Here is a 19,501-nt window from a genome sequence, read left to right as displayed (position 1 = left end):
TGCTGTACCGCAGAGTTTATGATCGCATTGTTTTATTAGGAGCTTACTTTTGCTCTGCATACAGACAAATACTGTGTTTTGAGAAACTGTGCTTGGAGGAGGAGGCATGTTCTTTGAAGGAAAATAGGAAGGAGGCTATCAAACAAAATTGCTTGTAGCAATGGTTGCCATCTAGTGGACTTGTGGGAGAACTTAGTAGAAGATGGAATAGGTGAAAAAATAGTAGAGGGGATAGCTGCTAAAGACTATCCAGATTAAGGGCTGTGGGATGAGTTTTAGCATTGGCGCTGAAAAAACAACATGAACTTGGCAAGTAAAGTCTGTCAATCATACAACATCCTCATATAACTTGATGTGTGTTAGTAAAGCAACATCTGCAGCCCAAATTCCAGATGATTACAGGGAGAAAGTGCAATTTCCTTGCTACTGCAGCAATAGCTAACTGAGATTTTCTTGGATGATACTGCTCCTCAAGATTCTCCCTCAACCCACCCCACTAAAAAGATGAGCAAAAGTAGAGACAACAGACATATTTAACTATCCTCCAAAGTAAAAGTCCAGTTCCTGGGTGAATAAAAATGTTTTAGCCAAAGCAGCTAGTGATGGCACCAGGAGTGCTTCTCTGAGGAGAGCATTCCACAAACAGGGAGCCAGCACTGAAAAGGCCTGTTCTCATGTTGCCGCCCTCCACACTTTCCTCAGAAGGGGGCACATGGAGAAGGGCCTCTGATGATGAACCCAGGGTCCAGTTTGGTTCTTTAAAAATGTGCGGAAGGGAATTATGCCATGGTAAGTATGTATAGATTTAATCAAGTTTATTTAACTGGTTGCAAAATATGGCGGTATCTGAGGTAAGAGGGAAGCAAGAGGAGTTGGAGGCCTTCACACCATGTTGCAGGAGCAAGCCACTCAGTTTGGACCAAATCTCTGAAGAGGATTCTTCATTTTACAGCTTGTGAAAGTACTTTCCTAACCTCAGCTCCTAACTGCAGCAATACTGTCATTGCTAACATTACTGTCTTTAGAGTTTTGTATGTAGGAATTTTATAGTAGTATAATTGGCTATAACAATATTGTTTTAAAACAACCCTATTTCACTTTTAAAATATTTCACCCATCCTTCTGAAATAATATTTTATATCAAATTATTATTTTCCATGGAAAAGCTGGGAGGAGGGGAAATCTTCAGAGAGAAACAACAGCTCTTTCCCCCCAGATTTTTCTGGGTCTCCCCAGGCCTCTCCATCCTTAAATATATTTACTCCCATATATTAATATTTAACTTTTTCTTTATTGCTTGGTATTTTAGTGTGTTAAGATGCTAATGATCAGCACAACAGATTTGACATAAAACTTCCTGTCTTTGTGATCTTCTACTCTATTTCTTCTGGTTTCAGATCTAAATTTAACTGTCTTTCACAGCCCTGCATTGTTAATTCACACCCAGATATTGTTCCTCTTATTTCTTCAGTGACTAGCTAATGTAGCTTAATTTTAGCAAAGGGTATGCATATTAGATGCCCTGCTGCAATCAAAATGCTCTTTAGTTTTGAAGTTTCTTTAATGTTGCTACAAATGCAATCTTTGTAATAAGACATGTTTATACTACTGAGAATTCCTTCTGGGAGATCATTTCATTTGCTCATATTACAAAAATATAAATATAAATAAATTAGGGGAACACTGTCTCTCCTCATGAGCTGAGGGAAGAACAAGATACACTTGTTACATCGATGTAAGAAGCAATTTAGAAGCTGAACGGCTGTGGCATAGATTTTTGCAGTACAGAAGTTCAGTGTGGAATGTTAAGATGCTGTCGTAGCGAGACCCATGTTCAAATCCTTCTGTGTTGCCCAGGGAAGTCCCTGCCTCTCACGGTTACCTGACCTACATGTTCAAAAGAACCATGTGGTGCAGACTTTCTGAGACTGTTGCTACTTTCAGAATCCAGGGGTCAGTATTAAGTCATTTGTCATGAACCTCAAGACTCTCATTTGTCACGGGATGAGGCTGGGACTTCAGAGTGGGGGAGGGGATTGCTGTCCCAGTGTTGTTGTTTAGTCGTTTAGTCGTGTCCGACTCTTCGTGACCCCATGGACCAGAGCACGCCAGGCACTTCTGTCTTCCACTGCCTCCCGCAGTTTAGTCAAACTCATGCTGGTAGCTTCGAGAACACTGTCCAACCATCTCGTCCTCTGTCGTCCCCTTCTCCTTGTGCCCTCCATCTTTCCCAGCATCAGGGTCTTTTCCAGGGAGTCTTCTCTTCTCATGAGGTGGCCAAAGTATTGGAGCCTCAGCTTCATGATCTGTCCTTCCAGTGAGCACTCACGGCTGATTTCCTTAAGAATGGATAGGTTTTATCTTCTTGCAGTCCATGGGACTCTCAAGAGTCTCCTCCAGCACCATAATTCAAAAGCATCAATTCTTCGGCGATGGTTCAGCTCTCACTTCCATACATCACTACTCAGAAAACTATAGCTTTAGCTATACGGACCTTTGTTGGCAATGTGATGTCTCTGCTTTTTAAGATGCGCTGTCCCAGTACCACCTAACAAAACATAAGCACATCTGCATGAATATTCCATTGTGCCTTTAGGATGTTGGGTTGCCCTCCTCCATATTAGAGGAAAGCTCAGAAGCTCTAGGGCAACTACAGTCTCACACACTCTGATGGAGCTAATGGTAGGTAAAACAAGCTGGGCCTCTTTAAATGAAATGGCTCCTCTCAGCCAATGCGGCATTAGCAACTGAGACAGAACTGCACCTCTTATTTAAGGCTCAGTCTGAGGATGACTGCTGCTGACGCAACATCTGAACACTGTTAGTCTTCAGCCTGAGCCCTGTATGGAGCTGTCCAGAGTACCTTTGGCTCTGCTCACAACAGAATGTAATTTAATGCTTGTCCTGAGGGGAATGTTCCTTAGGAAGACTAATCTTCATGTTCAGAAGACTCACGTGGCACAGTCCTGTTGTACCAAAATGCCAAAGAAGGGATTGTATGCTCGAATGTTACTACATGCAAATCACTCCTCATACAAGGCATCATATTTGCTCTTGACACAAAGCTGGAAACATTCAAACTGCACTGTGAAGTGACTAAGTCCTGGATAACTGTACTGCATGCACTTTGATTGCATAGACTAGTTCTAACTATTTAGGATTAACTTGGAGTTAAATGAAATAAGAAATGCAATATACTAAGGCTGATACCCTAAGCACTCTTACTAGAGTGTAAGCCCTGTTGAACAGAACAAGGCCTTGAATCTGAGTAAACAGGCCTTGCCTTGGGCTATGTAAGTACAATGCAAAATATATAGAGTAGCTTTATACTGAAAGTATTTATTTATATTGAGCAGATTTGCAGTAGCACCAAAAAGCCGAAAGATAATGTAATGAGATAATCAGCTTTGAGCAGAGTGAAAATAGTTCTTGGTTATCTTCCTTAACCTCTTTTCTTTGCTTGCTTACAGGTTGTCCTTGAATTCACATTCTTGTGCACAGCAGCTGCAGAACTCCCTGGACTGGATTGGGGAAGTGGCGCTGGGGAAAGGTGGTACCCCCCCCCCATGCCAGTACAGTGGTACCTCGGGTTACAAGCACCTCAGGTTACAAACACTTTGGGTTACAGACTCCGCTAACCCGGAAGTAGTACCTCGGGTTAAGAACTTTGCCCTAGGATGAGAACAGAAATCGTGCTCCGGCGGCACGGTGGCAGCGAGAGGCCCCATTAGCTAAAGTAGCACCTCAGGTTAAGAATGGTTTCAGGTTAAGAATGGACCTCCAGAATGAATTAAGTTCCTAACCAGAGGTACCACTGTATCCCAATTTCAATCCTCTCCACCTAAACTGCTTAATTGCCTTCCAGAGCTGCAGTGTGCTTTTTCCTATAGGACAAAGATTGTGTTTGGGAAGGGGGAGGTGACCTGGTTTGGATAAAGAGTGAAGCACGACCTTTCTGATCAAATCTCACTCACCCCCACCCCCAATTAATGACTGGTCTGAACTAATTTTTAAAAGCAGTAGCTCTAATCTTGGATATCCCAGGGTTTTGCTGGTTTGGCTCTTGGCCTACTGAGAAATGAAGATGACATTTGAGTCACTGTTTTATTTTGAGGGCAGCTGAACATTTGAGCAAGGTAGTTTCCAACTAGCTAGACCCAGGGCTTTTTTTTCAGTTGGAACCCACTGGAACTCAGCTCTGACACCTCTCAGGTGAGTGCCATTACCTTATAAGAGAACAAGGTAGGTGTTCAATGGTGAGTTCCAGTACCTCTTTTTCTAGAAAAATAGCACTGGCTAGAACAGAAAAGTAAATAGAAAGAGAATTTAAAAATATTGTACCCTACCATTCATTCAAATCAAAAACCACTCACAGTTCCTGACAATAATTTAAATTATATTCCTATTGCAAAATAAAATGTATTTCCAATGCAGATAGTGACTATGGGTGTAACTGAGTCTAGACCATTTCTGCTATTATTTTTGCTGCCCATCCCTGATTGTCTTCCAAAGCTACTTTATATGTATGGATGAAATCTCCTGAGCCACTGCAGGTGGTTATTTAATCCAGGCTCTGTCCACCAATTTAGATGGCTTTGAAGGAGGATTTGACAAATTAAAGGAGGACAAGACCATCAACACCTGCTTGCCTTGATGACAGTATACTATCTTTAGGATCAGGAACACCATGCCTCTGAATACCAGTTGCTGAGGAGCCACAGTGAGTGAGAGCTGTCATATTCATTCCTGCTTATGCCTGACCTGGCCACTGGGAGAAAGAAGATGGTGATCTGATCCAAATAGGATCTTGTGTTTCCTATGGCAGGATAGGGCAGAAAAAGCACCAGATGGGTTTAAGGTAAAGGTAAAGGTACCCCTGCCTGTACGGGCCAGTCTTGACAGACTCTGGGGTTGTGCGCCCATCTCACTTAAGAGGCCAGGGGCCAGCGCTGTCCAGAGACACTTCCGGGTCACGTGGCCAGCGTGACATCGCTGCTCTGGCCAGAGCCAGAGCCAGAGCCAGAGCCGCACACGGAAACGCCGTTTACCTTCCCGCTGGTAAGCGGTCCCTATTTATCTACTTGCACCCGGAGGTGCTTTCGAACTGCTAGGTTGGCAGGCGCTGGGACCGAGCAGCGGGAGCGCACCCCGCCGCAGGGATTCGAACCGCCGACCTTTCGATCGGCAAGCCCTAGGCACTGAGGCTTTAACCCACAGCGCCACCTGCGTCCCCCAGATGGGTTTAGGAGGCAGCTAATAATAAAGATGCTCTTCTACCAATTTGCAGAATCTTCTCTACTTGTTGAGTCTGCTACCTACCCATTAAGTCAAGGGATGATCAAGAGGAGTGGCCAAATCAGCATAGTGCAGTAGGTAAAGGAGGTAGGGAGGCGGGTGGTGCTGTGGTCTAACCCACTGAGCCTCTTGGGCTGGTTGATCAGAAGGTCAGTGGTTCGAAACTGTGCAATGGTGGTGAACTCACGTTGCTCTGTCCAAGCTTCTGTCAACCTAGCAGTTCGAAAGCACACCAGTCCAAGTAGATAAATAGGTACCACTGCAATGGGAAGGTAAATGGCATTTCCGTGCACCCTGGCTTTCATCACAGTGCTCTGTTGCACCAGAAGCGGTTTAGTCATGCTGGTCACATGACGCAAAAAGCTGTTTGTGGATGAATGCCAGCTCCCTTGGCCTGAAAGCGAGATGAGTGCCGCAACCCCATAGTAGCCTTTGACAGGACTTAACTGCCCATGGGTATTTTACCTTTACCTTTTTACCTTAGTGCAGTATGAGAGGGAGATGAGAGGCTTGTAGATTGGGCAGGGAAGTTAAGGGAACAGAACAGTGGTCCAGCTCTACAATTCTGTGATTCTGATATTAAAGGGGTGTATCAGCATCTTGGTTTGGAAAGACCAGCTAATGTTATGCAGCAAGCACTAGATGGCAGTGTAATCTACCAATAAAGCATTGCAAACCAGTTTTAAGGAAGCATTGATGGGATTATTCAATGGATTACTGTAATTATTGCATTACTTGATTTTTTTTTTAAAAAATGCAATTTTAACCTAATTTTAATTAGACATTACCCTGTCAAGTCACGTTTGATGGTGGTAGTATGACTTAAAATGATCGGTAGGCATTTTTTAAAATAAAAATGTAGATGATCTCTCTTGGATGAAATACTGTATTAATCTGTAAAATGATCTGTACCAACAAAAAAGCACCACACAACACTTTTATCTCAAGTATATTCTTTTAAATATCTTCCTAATATTATCTTTACAATGTAACATTCCTTTTAATTTGCTCATTATGTTGGTGAGAATGGGTAGCCGGGGAGTTAATTGATCAGAGCAATTGTAACATGCTGACAGTTCTAATTTCAAGAAACAGAAGTATAAAAAAACCCAACCACATTTCTGGGGGATTCTGTATCCAAGACCACATTCTGCTTCAAGGTAACGTGAGCTGGAGAGCTGCAGCTCATTTGCATGTTTTTTGTGTATACATAATTAACCAAAACTGCATAAAAGTTGCATGAACATGGTGGACATGTTGCACTCCTGTGACGCCATCTGTGCAGTTTGCAGTGTGAAACTAGAAGGAGAAGCTCTTAGTATGTGTTGGGATATTATAGCCTTTAAAATTTACTAAGTGGGAGGAAATGGAAATGCTGGCTAAAATCTGTATATACTGGATATAAGAAACATCCAAAGGCTTTCAAAATATTTTAAAAGAGCCTGCATGCACTTGGTGCAGGCATTGCTTGGTGTTATGCCTGCGAGGTCAAAGTGTAAAATGTGTAACGAAGTTCCTGAACGTATAACAAGGCTCAGATCCACACAGGCATCCTCATATCTTCTAGGATAGAGCTTTCCAAACTGTTTGTCGTGACACGTTAGTGTGTTGGCTGCAGTGTGTAGATGTGTCACGTGAATGCTCCTCCCAGGGCTGGAAAGGGATGAGTTTAACCTGAATTAGTTAAAACTGTGTCATGGAATGATGCATGTCTAAAAAATGTGTCACCAACATTAAAAGTTTGGAAAGCTCCGTTCTAGGATCTACAGCAACAGGGGATGAGGCTAGGAAGTAATCTTGCGTTAGGAGAAAAGCAGTCATGTGAATCAATATCTCGAGTCGTGGGACAACTGAAACCTCTCATTTTGCTAACCTCAAAACAACTCATTGAAATTGTGAGCCTGAAATGTAGCCTAGACTGAAATTCCTAATTGTTTACTGCAGATTTTGGAGCAGAAACGCCTATCACATATCCTTTACGTTCGCCTATGTAATCAAAGAGGCTGGAATCTTGCATCTTTATACTGAAAGCTGAGATTCTGGGTGTCATGTCTAGTTTGCCTCTAAGGCTGTACGAAACTTCATTAGGCACTCATGAGCTGTTAATATTCTCTTGCTGCTCATATTCTTGTGAGCAGTACAAAATGAAGTTTTATACTACTTTAAGAAAAAACTAGAGTTGACACCATTCATGCAAGTAGCAAAGTAAGTTGCAGGCATGCCCACCCTGCAATGCAGATGAGGATCCTGGTGTGACTTTAGCAAACTGCAGTCTTGATCTGGATGTTGGGGCACGCATGCTATTTGTACTGGGAAGGGGCTGCTCTCATTGGAGCAAACAGTGCAAATAGTAGGTGTTGCAGCTCATCCTAGATAATTTTTGGTACACACTTGAGATCTCTTCTCTCCTTAGGGGTGGTTCACACAATCAAATGGCCATGATGAGAATGAAAATTGGTTTGTGCATGCGCTCTCATCATGTTATTACTGAACTCCTTGGTGATTAGCAGCTGAATCCGTGAACCGGCTTTACTGAAAATAATTTCATGTGAGTTGATGTACGGTGTTAGGTCAATGATGGATATGCAGATTTACTCAGACTTAAGCCTCACTGGGCTCAGCATGACTTACTCCCATGTATGTGAGCAGAGGACCGAGACTGTAGTCACTGGTTAACAACCTTGTTCTAAATACTCTTGTAACATTCTGTTGGGTGAAGAATTCTGCATGATTTCTAAAGCTTCTATAGCAACAGAACTTGGTCTAGTTAAAGGTATTGTTTTGCATTTGTTTGACTTGGACCAAATGGGCAACAGCTGTTTAAAATGCATTTCTTCTCAGTGCACAAGTGAACAAACAAAAAGAAAACACAAATTAACTCTAAATTAATTATAGCTAAAGAATACAGTGTGAGTGCAAAGAATAAGGAAGTGGCTCTGCATTATGTCAGTCTGATAGACACAGCTTCATAGATCAAGATTCATAAATCATAACACTAAATGCCTTCTTCTTGATCTAACAATATATGCTCATTTTGTGCAGATGCGATAATGCTAAATATAAGGGCTGAAACCCAAAACATAATTAGTCAATGGAGTTCAAGCCCCCTCTATGCAGAATTTGGTCTGTTGTCTTTAACTGGTATACTAATTCAAATGTTCCTATCCTACAAAAAGAAAGAATAACAATATCACAAAAGCACATTCTTTTGGATTTTAAATAACTCCTTAGGTAATGGATGTCTGTATTTGTCTCATTTGGAATTTTTAGCAATATTTTAAAGGCATGAGTTTTGATATTTCTGATGACTCTCAAAGTATTGGCAAAATAAAACTTAGCCTGTGAACTTCCTTTTCTGCCTGAAGTTCCCCATGATCCAATACTAGTTCACATATTCATTAAACACTTCTGACTTACTTTTACAATTAACATTTGTGTTTCCTGTAATATGATCTTTGCAAATGGGCTGAGGTTCCCTGGGATACATTAAAAGATTGAAACCATAAATTTTGTGCAGGAGTATTAAAGCAAATGGTTGTATAGAAAATCTATTTCTCTCTCTCTCTATCTCACAAAAAGCCACCTGCTCTTTGCATGTCATGTGAAAGGTCAGAAAAGAATAAGTCTGCAATGTGTGAAAAATGGAATTTATTAAAATGTATATTTTAAGCATCTACAGGAGTTAACCATATTTTTGAACAAGATCCTTCCACTATCCTTCTCTGATGAGTTTACTGTAGCTTGAGATACAATGTTTCCTGTTTATATTCCATTTTTCACATATTGTGGGCTTCTTATTTTTACTAGCATTTACTGATAAGATGCTATACTCTTGTAGTGTTATGCCACAAAGAAATCAGATTCCTCAGAGTACAATTTCAGTACTTGTTTTGCTAGTTTCCCATTGATAAAATGATTCCCAAGATCATAATGTTAGCGGTGCAAAGCATCAAACACACCATAATTCAGTCCCTGCATGAAAAGGCTGTAAACTTGAATGAGCAGGGAAAGGCGGAAAAAAGAACATACCTGTTTTGCAAAATTATCATAATCTTACTTTACCGTAAGGTTCAATGCAACTTCTGTTGATGAAGTTGAATACAGTAGAACACATTTCTGAGTTGAGCTTGCAGGATTAAATAGATATAATTTGCAACGTGGGTGGTCTGACACACACAACAAACATTTAGAAGTATCCCCAGTTGCCTTCTGAAAGTGGTCTCTACATTCTTCCTATTTTAGTTCCATCTCACTAATTCCAGTTGTGAGGTGGAAAATTATTAATGCTGGCAGTGATTGCAGATTGCAGTGTTCTCTGGTTTGTCTCTGAACTGAAAACAGTTTATTCAGGGAGGTGGAAAAAATCTTGCATTGCACCCAGACTTTGCATTGCATGAAGAGGGAGACTTTCTGTATTCTTAAAGCATCCAGGCTGCTTCCAGTGACTAAGCCTTTGGCTGTTCAAGTGGCTAAAATCAAATCAGTCCTTCATGCTGGAAAAAAGAGGCATTTGTCTACAGGGAGGAAATAGCTTGTAAAGGTAACATAATAGGGATCAGCAGCCAGGTGTTGAAAATTTACTTGCAAGGTTTTACAGTGCCTTATATCTTGCAACACTGTGCACCTTAAATCTTGACAATCTGGAAAGCTAAGACAAAGTTTAAAAGAGGTCTTAGGTTTACATTTCTGTGAAATACGCACCACACACAGAGAGAGGGCTTTGACTTCCCCAGGAAAGCATGGACTTGGTTCACTCAAAGTCCACATGAAAGCACTGAATCAGCTGAGAGGTGCTATTGCCTTAAAAATGCCATCCACTCTGGTCTCCCCTTATCACAGGTGAAATGATGCAAGAACAGGAGCATAACACCAGGACCTCTTTTAACTTTGAAACATCTCAAGACCTGAGGTTGCTATGTCTTTATTTTATGCTAAGGATTTGCCAAGAGCACATCTACACATGAGCCTCCTGAGTTCCACTTGTGTTGTAGCACACAAGTAGAAATGCAGGAAGAAAAACTTCTGGATGTAAGCATGCTTGCGTGTGATTGGGTTTCTGGGTTTCTTTATCTGAATTTTTATTGAAAAATTGGTTAACTGCACACCCAGAAGCTTTAATAAATCATCACCATCATCTACACTTAACTAGTTTACTCTGAATCAGGGAAGAGTTGAAGATTATGATGCATATCAGGGAAGCTCATGAGAAATCCTATAAATTGTAGGTGCCTGTCATGGTATGGTTCTGAATAGACAACACTGGCTGAATTTGCATATAAACCATGGCTAATCACGGAAACCTTGGTTTATTACATCACAGAATAGTTAAAAGGCACCAGTGAGAGCAGCTGAGCCATGAGAGCAGTTTGAACTTTTTGCCACCCTTCGCTCTATAACCTTGGGGTCAATGCTGGATCCGTAAACAATGTTAAGGAGGAGGTCCAGGTATACGTGTAACACTAAGTTGTGGTTAACATGAACTAAGGTTTATGGACCAGCTTCAGACTTTGGTTAACTAGCAATCATAAACCATAATTAAGAAAGCTTAGTTAAGCCGCTGGGTGGGTTTGCATATGCTGCTAGGCCATGGTTTAATAAACCACAGTTTAGCATTACATGTAAAGCAGGCCACTGAATACTATTATTTAAGTGCTACAGTCCCTTCTACAACTCCCTAAAGCTAAACTATAGCTCCTCCCCTTAGGCATGCTAAACAGTGGCTGCTGTTTGAATGTCTGGCAGGGAGATTGGCAATATGGCAAATGAGATTCTGTGTAAATAATTGCACTGGGGAAATCAATGAAAACATTAAATCAGGATATGGCAATACTGAAAAGGTCACATTCTTCTATTTACCATTACTGATAAAGGGACTGTAACTAAAATGTCTAGTGTGAAAATGCTTTTATATAAATCTATGGGGTGGCTATATTTGGAATACTGTGTATAATCCAGTTTGCGGCATCTTAAACAAGGTGCTTTATTTATGGAAGGGTACAGAAAAGGGGAGCCCAAATCATCCAGTGGCTTAGACACTATCTGTACAAAGAAAAGGTGAAGCATCTGAGGCTCCTTAAGTTTTAAGGGGGAAGGGACCTGATTCTGTATTTATGAATAAGATGGAATAAGTGGTAAAGCCAGACTTTGACTTCTTGTCAAGGTCATCCCACGAAGATGAGGGCTAATAGATTCTGGCAAGGGAAAAGGCAGTACTTAATCAAGCCAGCAGTTAACTAACTCATAATATATATGGTCATGTCCACTGGCTTAGATGGCCTTATTCATGGAGCAGAGGTCGATAAATGGCGATTAGCCATGATAGCGAATTGCAGCCTCCAAGTTCAGAGGCCATTATAGGAATAAAAGAAGAACAAGGCTCGCCAAAGACACACCTGGCCCAGTATCCTGTTCTCAAAGTGGCCAGCCAGATGCTTATGCAAAGCCTACAAACAGAACACGAAAGCAATCCCACCTGAGAATGCCCAACAACGGGTATTCAGAAGTCTATTGCCTCCAACAGTGGAAGCAGAACATAGCCATTATGTCTAGTAGCCATTGGTAGCCTTATCCTCCATTAATTTGTCTAACCTTTTTAAAGCTTGAATTTTGTGACTCTGAATGCCATTTTGCTGGGGGGCAAATGATGGGGGAGTCCTCTTGTCTTTGTGCCCTGCTTGTGGGCCTCCCTGAAGCCCTGGGCTAGTCGCTGATGAAAACAGGGTGCTTGACGAGACGGGCAATTAGTCCACAAGGCTTTCCTCACCTCCTCATATATTCATTAATAACCATTTAATCTGCTTGAGCTTTCCCCCACTCTTTCCTGTTTTACAGCCACATTCCCCTCTCCTTAAAGTAAAGACATAATAAACTCTCTCTTACTCCCAGCACAGTGTGCAATAATGTTAAAAACTGGCTGATTCCTCATCCGCCTGGCCTTGACAAGCCAAGTGTGCAAGTGGGTCAGAAATGATTGAATGTCCCATAGAGCTGAGTGTCATGTCCCATTTTCTTGGTGAGTTAAGAATGAAACTTGCAGATCTCAGAGGTGAGCACATGTGATGCACACACACATACACACACACACACTAGGTTGCTGATGTTGACAGGCCCATAAACCCCATCCGAAGAAAAGGTGTGTATTAATGACAAACACTGCACTGAAGGTCTGCGCCTGCAACTATTCCTCAGGTCAAAATTCAAAATTTCAGCTGAAGGAAGCACCTGACAAGGAAATGATTGTTTAATTCTATTAGCTTTATATGAACACCGATGTGCAAAACAAATGGTGTTTAGTATGTTTCCACTTACCTGATCTTTAGCTGTCTTGGTGTCCTGATCGTTTTGAATTTGGTATGAGTCTCAAAGGTATTTCCTTGTCAGTCTGTAATCATATGTAAACAACATTCCTTTTTAAAATGAGCTTCCAGTTATCTAAAAGTTTTGGATGATCCTCAGATCTTATGGGCAAGTGAGTTGTTCAAAAATAACTACAAAAAGCAGGGGTTAGGATTAGGAAGGATCTGTTTATTTCAGTTCTCTCAGTTTCTCATTTTTTCCATTCATTTTCAGTTCCCCACATTTTACAATTTGCGGGTTAAAAAAAAAAATCACAAAAATTCATCAGTACCTTTGTGCAAATTTCTCCTAATATGCAGTTTTGACCAATGTACACAGTTTTGCAAGCAATTTTCTTTAATATAATGCATGTTAGTGTGTTATTTTCACAAGTATATTCATTTTTTATGCACGCTTCCCCCAAATATATGCATGTTTGCAAACATTGGTTGGCGAAGTGCATAACAAAATTCAGGTTAAGTGCAAATTTTAAATGTTAGCTGTGTTTTGGTTTGTATATTGTTTTGGAAAGGATAAATTTGATGGATTCAGTTTCAAATAAGACCTGAATCAAATTTCTTCCCCATCACTACTTACAGATTTTACTACACTAAAAACAATGCTTGGTTATGATACTCTCAAGCAGCTAAATATAACACTAGGTATTGTACAATAATAAAAAGGCAACAACCCTTCCCCGCTGATTAAGAATCTGACAGAATTATTAGATGGCAGGGCAATGTTATTGTTCCCCAAGCTGATGGTCACTGCAGCGATGCTACACTGACACTAGCTATGGTGCAATCTTATACTGAGCTGCTAAGCCGAACAGACGACAGCATAAACAAGCATCCGTGTAGCAACACTGTCAGATTTAAGCCCATCCAGTGCTAATCCCTGATCACCGTTTTGCACACTACCTTCAGATAAGCCATGAAAATGAGGCATCAATCAATGTACACCAATGGCCAATCAACACCTGATACCATCCACCCTCATGTACCATCTACATACAATGCACTACTAGGGCAATCGGAAAGAGAACAATAAAGACACAAACTCCTGGGCTCCAGTGTGTGCAGGCAGCTCTAAAAAGCCAAGGCAAACAACTGGGACCATACAACTATTATAATGCCCAGGTATCACCATAATCTAGCAGTAGAAGGCAAGAAAGGTGGCATGAGCTCCCCAGGAGAGAAGGGTTCAAGTCATGCTGTGCAATCAGTGCTCATATGCAGATATTCACCAGAACACTCCTAATAATACATTTGTATTGTTCCCCTTGTGAGAAAAGGAGAGGGCTACATGAGCTGGAGGTTCAAGACAAATAAAAGGTAGTTAATGTATGGAGTTAAACTATGAAATTTACTACTACTATGAAATTCTATAGCCAGGAGAAATTCTATAGCTGCAGAGAAGGCCCTTTTTGAGTCCGTCCCCACTCCCAACCATACCTCTCTTGTACATGGGACCAAAAGCAGAGCCTCCAAAGATTATTGTAACCTATGGACATTTGAATATGGGCCGCAACATTTTCCTGATCCAGATCTAAAGGATTTGGCGCATTCCTTTTGTTCCGGTTCGGAATTTCACCCTCTCCCTCTGAAACGGATTGGATTGTCCTAATACACGGAAACAGAGATTCCTGAATGGTGTCATTTTTTTTGGAAGGGTAAGCTCCACGGGGAGCATTTAACCTTTTGCTTAGCTCAGCTGGAAAGATAGAAAGATTTAGATGGTAATGCTTATGAGCTTAACACCTTTCCATTGGCATTTACAGTTCTTCAGAAGTTTCATGGCAGTACGAATCGGAGCCTGGGCTGAGCAACAGATGGATTCTGGCCAAGATCCAGTGTTTTAAGAACTGTTGATCAAAGATCAGGTTTATCACAGTTGGTCTTGCAGAAAAAGATTGACATCTCAAAAAATGAGCTTCAACAGATAGAAGCCGAGCTCTCACAATTTTAGCTGATTTAGCTTTTTCCCTTTTTGGCAAGCTGGCTGAATTGCGTGATTAGTAATTTTTGTGAGCTGGCTAATAGGAAGCAGTAGCAATATAGGTGTAAAAGTTAGTATAAACTTGCCAAGTCCTGCTTTCCTTTATTGAATGATGATATGTGACACTCCTGTTGTTGACCTTCATTGTTAACAGGAGTCATTGAACATCAATTTTGTTTTAAAAGCGTTGTGTATGGATAAAATTCTTGTTGGACCAAAGACGATTCTCTTAAGAGCAGTGACTGATGATCTCAGAAAGCATACCTACACTACTAATTTATATAGGTTTTTTTTAAAAGCAGTTTGTCATAATTTCCCCCAATGCATCCTGGGAATTGTAGTTTCATCTGTCGCTCACAGGGGAGATCTCCTCTTGAGAGAGGAAGGCTATTAACCCAGTTTAAGTCTGCAGTATAGATGGAAGTTCCCTTTAAATGAACTTTACAAATTTCTCAAAAGTGTTTAAACCACACAGGTGTCCAAAATGCCATTTTAATATAATTTCCATGTATATTCCTGTGTAGAGATAATGACTACTTTCCTTTTTTCAAAGTTCATTCTGTAAACACAAGTAGGTGCACTCTTTCCTTTGTATGGTTGTTATCTTTAAGTCCTTTAATTCGTCGACTCACATCTTGCAATAATACATGCAAAATGGGCTCTGAACTCCTTTGCAATATGCAGATTTGTGTGCAAATGAGCGTTACCTATGGTGTTCGCACTGAAGCGTTTTTCTTTGATGTACATTTCTGACATTCTGAGACTGTAAAGAAGAAAATAACTTCAAAAATTTTAAGAAACCTTAATTGAAGTTAACATAAAAGAAGATACATGGTGTTAATTGGTCTGTTTCAGGCATAATTTGGGCCTTTGAGACCATGTCCCTTACCCCCTGCCAAAGTGTCAAGACTCACATCTTTAATTCAACAATCTTTGTATTAATTACCTCTGGATAAGGTAAGCTTTGATTGGGAGGCTTTTATTGTAAAATTACAGTACATTGCCGGATTTAAGATAAATAAATTAGGGCTGAACTTGAAAAATCTCCATCCAACTGAGAACTTGGAAGTGCATTTGCCTATCAAATGCCAGATGAAAGAGCAGTTCATCTCCAGGCATTTTAATGGGAGAAAAGTGTTGAACTGTTTACAAGAACCAAGATCCACATGGATCTGTACCACACATAGATTGCAGATAGTCATCTTGGGGCGAAGAAGACAGGCATATTATTTGCAGAGCAGGGAGGGTGGTTTGGAAGCATCCTTACCTTAGTCACTCTCCCAGTCTCCCAGTTACCCTCATGGCTAAGTAAGAATTTGAACCTTCAGAACTTCATCACTTAAGCCACAGCACCACAAATAACGATCCTGCTTCACCCTACTTTATTTTACATGGGGTTACGAGATATCCAAGGTATTTCCACATCTTGCTAAGGTGTTGCGGGGGCACATTTGCAAAGCAGCCTCTTCTGAATATGGGGGAAAAGGGCATGAGCATTGTGAAGGACTTATCACCGTATAGGCCTAGAGTTATATCCCCTGTCTGTGGGTGACACTACTTTACAACAACTGCTGTATGTCCTCTTGTCCCAAGCATAAGTTATGCTCTGCTGGTTAGGGAAGCTAGACATGAAGACTGGGTCAAACCATCGGTGCACCAAGCTCAGCACTATTTATGCTGATTGGCATCAGAGTTTCAAACGGGGGGTCTTTCGCCGTCCTACTTGGGAGATGTCAAGCATTGAGCCTGGGACCTTCAGCATGTAAAGCAAATGTTCTGCCTCTTCCCCGGTTGTCAAAATGGCAGCCTCGCCAAGCAAAGGATTCTTTTGCCTGACAAGTGTTTTCAAATCCAGCTGCAGATAATTACCTGTGGCTCTGCCTCCAACTTGAAAAGGGCCAAATCCGCAACACCTTCGAGCAGATTAAAAAGAGGCGAGGCGAGGAATGGAGGCACTTCTCTGCGGCTCCTTCGCTCACCAGCACTTGACACCAAATGCGTACAGGAGGCTGACCGTCAAAGGCAAAATGAGCTCGACAGAAAAGAGTAGGCATACATTTGCGTCTGACTGTAATGCAGTATCAATCATTAGAAAGTGCAACACAAAGGATTTGCATGGCAGGCTGTGCTAATCAGAAGAGGTGAGTGTTTTAACGCGTTTAAACGAGGACAGGGCACTTATTAATCAAAACAGAATCCAAAAGGACTGAAAGAGCAGGAATGCGACTCGAAACTTGCAAAAGTGGACCAGCGATACTTCTGAAATCCCATTTCAGGAAACCATCTAGGTTTATTATGAGAGGAATAATGAGGTAACTAACAAATACAACAAAAGGGGAAAAAAAGTGAGAAGTTGTAATTATATCAGAGAATGCGGGCAGCTGATTGGGGGAAATGTTTCCCATTATAGCAAAGTGTCTTTTGGCAAGGTGAAGTAAAATAATGGATTTTTCATTGCCTTTGATTCAGCCTAGCACATGTTACTGCCGCAAGAAAAAACTATTAAAAGTTTCTACCATGTGGAATAAATGTGAGGTGCTGGAGGAGCCAAGTCATTTATCCACACCGAAACCTCCAAGATCCCCAAATTCAGGACAATCTACAGTAGAGTTCATCCACGTGTGAGACAAAGGGGAGGCACACTTAGGAAATTGTGGGTTAATCAAGATGTCTGACCTGCAGACACAGGGGAAATCTGTCATGGATGAGATGAAAAGGGACAATAAAGGAAGTCTGAGAGGAAAGTAGGATGTCAGGGGAAGCATGGTGGTTCTAAGTTGCCAGTGCTAGCAGATAAGGTTACTAATTGCTACCGAACCCTCATTTTACAAAGGCCATGAATGAAGTTTGCCTCTGCCCCCATCCCTGGTTGCTAGTTTTATGGTGAGATTTAGAAGGGACAGTGGCATTGCTGCTTGAAGCCAGTAAAAACCCTTGTGGATCAGGCAAAAAATCCATCTAATCCAGCATCCTGTTCTCACAGCGGACAACCAGGTGCCTATGAGAAGCTTCAAGAAGGACCTCGGTGCAACAGCACTCACCTAGCAGCAGGCCTCCAGAGGCACACTGACTTTGACAGTGGAGGTGGTACATAGCCATTGAAAGCCTTTATCCTCCACAAATTTGTCCAATCTTCTTTTAAAGTTGGTGGCCATCACTACACCTCACGGAAACAAATTTAATAATGAATAGCATTTAATAATAATAATAATAATAATACCTTTATTGTCATTGTACAACCTGTGTTCAATGAAATTAAATGAGCCTCCCACCCCCAAACACTCAATCTCTTATCGAACAACACACCACCTTGCAAGTCAATATCGCTATGTTATTTTCCGTTCAACAGCCTAACAGCCGACAGATAAAAGCTATTTTTTAGCCTGTTGGTACGGCTGATTATACTTCTATATCTCCTGCCCAAGGGTAGAAGATTAAAGAGGTGATGGCCGGGGTGTGAGTCATCCCTGAGAAGAATTATTATTATTATTATTATTATTATTATTATTATTATTATTATTTGTTTTGAAACACTGGCCACAAAGGATTTACACTGAAAAAACAGAAGAGCAGGATCTGCAGGATCTGGTCAATGCACTCTGAAGACCACAGTCCTTTACTCACATGTAACTGTAAATCCTCCCAGCATTTGGTTATTGTTATCCCTGGAATTTCAACGTCCCTGATTTACTATGGTGCTAGTCCTTCTGTCCCGCTGTTGTGAGAGAAGACTAGTTTGTTGGTTCTCTCCTGCCTCCTCAAAGGAAATGTCAGCAGGAACTAAAGAACTCTGGGACTGGTAGAACTGTCATATAGGGTGGCAAATTAATTCCTCTTCCTTAAATTACAAGTCCTAGCTAGAGATTACTGTGCAAAAACACTCTCTAGTTACACAGGGAGGAGGAGGGGGAAACAGAGCAATACAACCAATTTGCTATCAACATTATTGAGTGACTGCAGAAAGTTAGATCCTTGTCAGCAAATTTGTTCATATGAGTAAAGTTGCTGAAACTATAAACAAAACAACTGTTTGCAGGTTACTTTCCTTGAATGTTTGCTACCATGTGGTAATAGTCCAGCTGAACTCTCTGCAGGGAAGTGCTAGAGCACAGTCATAGACTTCCTTAAAGATCATTTTACCTCACCGGTAACATGGGTTTCCTGTCAGATTTCAGAGAAATAAATTTCTCTGAAATCATCATACCCAGTAGGTTGTATTTGAATGCTATCTCCAAATAGGCAGTCCTTTGCACCGTTCTACTCTATATGAACCTATCCACCCCTGAGATTTGTATCTTCATCATTTATCCCTCACCTATTTTCAGCTTGCATGTTCTGTGTTACAACTCACCTCTGAAGGCCAATTTATCAGTGGCCCTTGAAACCCCACAGCATATTTTATTTCTTTGGTAGGAGAAGGGACCCACTGATGCCATCACCTTTGCTGACACCCTCCCATTGCTGAAGCATCCCTTCAGCCACTCACACTCAATAAAGCGGCCTTTGTGGCAGATTTAAGAGGCAACAGGAGTGTGATGAAAGATACTAAATGCCAGTGGCCTAGAAGGAGCAGGAAGGGAGGTTGTGTGTATGAAAATCTTGAGGCTATTGTGCTGGACTGGAAGCAAATATTTCATAGGGAGGGCCCATAATTGGAAACAGTTGAGATTCATTAATACTGCCACACAGGGATATCTACCTCAGAACATTAAGATTTCCTACGATAGCCTCTTCCTTGTCTTTTCCATGGCTCTAATTGGTTGTGTTGTGGAGTGGGAATCCAATGGAACACAGTTCCAGAATGCATCTCCATCATGATGTACAGTTTGCCTAAAAGTATCTATTACTGTCTTTCTGTTACCAGAACAGGCAA

At 41.2% G+C, this 19,501-nt stretch overlaps 1 long non-coding RNA gene across 4 annotated transcripts; it reads right to left on the bottom strand.

Moving 5' to 3' along the window:
• Positions 1–8,717: 8,717 nt before the first annotated feature.
• LOC307214368 lies at positions 8,718–19,389 on the bottom strand. Of its 4 annotated transcripts, none has more exons than XR_013837989.1 (5): positions 19,328–19,389; positions 17,670–17,791; positions 16,498–16,660; positions 12,604–12,676; positions 8,718–9,788 (listed from the first exon to the last, which is right to left on the bottom strand). It is a non-coding gene; the product is annotated as an uncharacterized lncRNA (long non-coding RNA). The 4 variants fall into 4 exon arrangements; XR_013837990.1 differs by having other exon boundaries at positions 17,670–17,785; XR_013837992.1 differs by lacking the exon at positions 19,328–19,389 and adding an exon at positions 18,980–19,317 and having other exon boundaries at positions 17,670–17,785.
• Positions 19,390–19,501: the final 112 nt, after the last annotated feature.

Source organism: Podarcis cretensis (genome assembly GCF_951804945.1).
Source record: "Podarcis cretensis genome assembly, chromosome: 4".
Classification (NCBI taxonomy): Eukaryota; Metazoa; Chordata; class Lepidosauria; order Squamata; family Lacertidae; genus Podarcis; species Podarcis cretensis.
The sequence above is the reverse complement of the archived record's forward strand: the minus strand, read 5'-3'. Positions and strand labels throughout refer to the sequence as shown.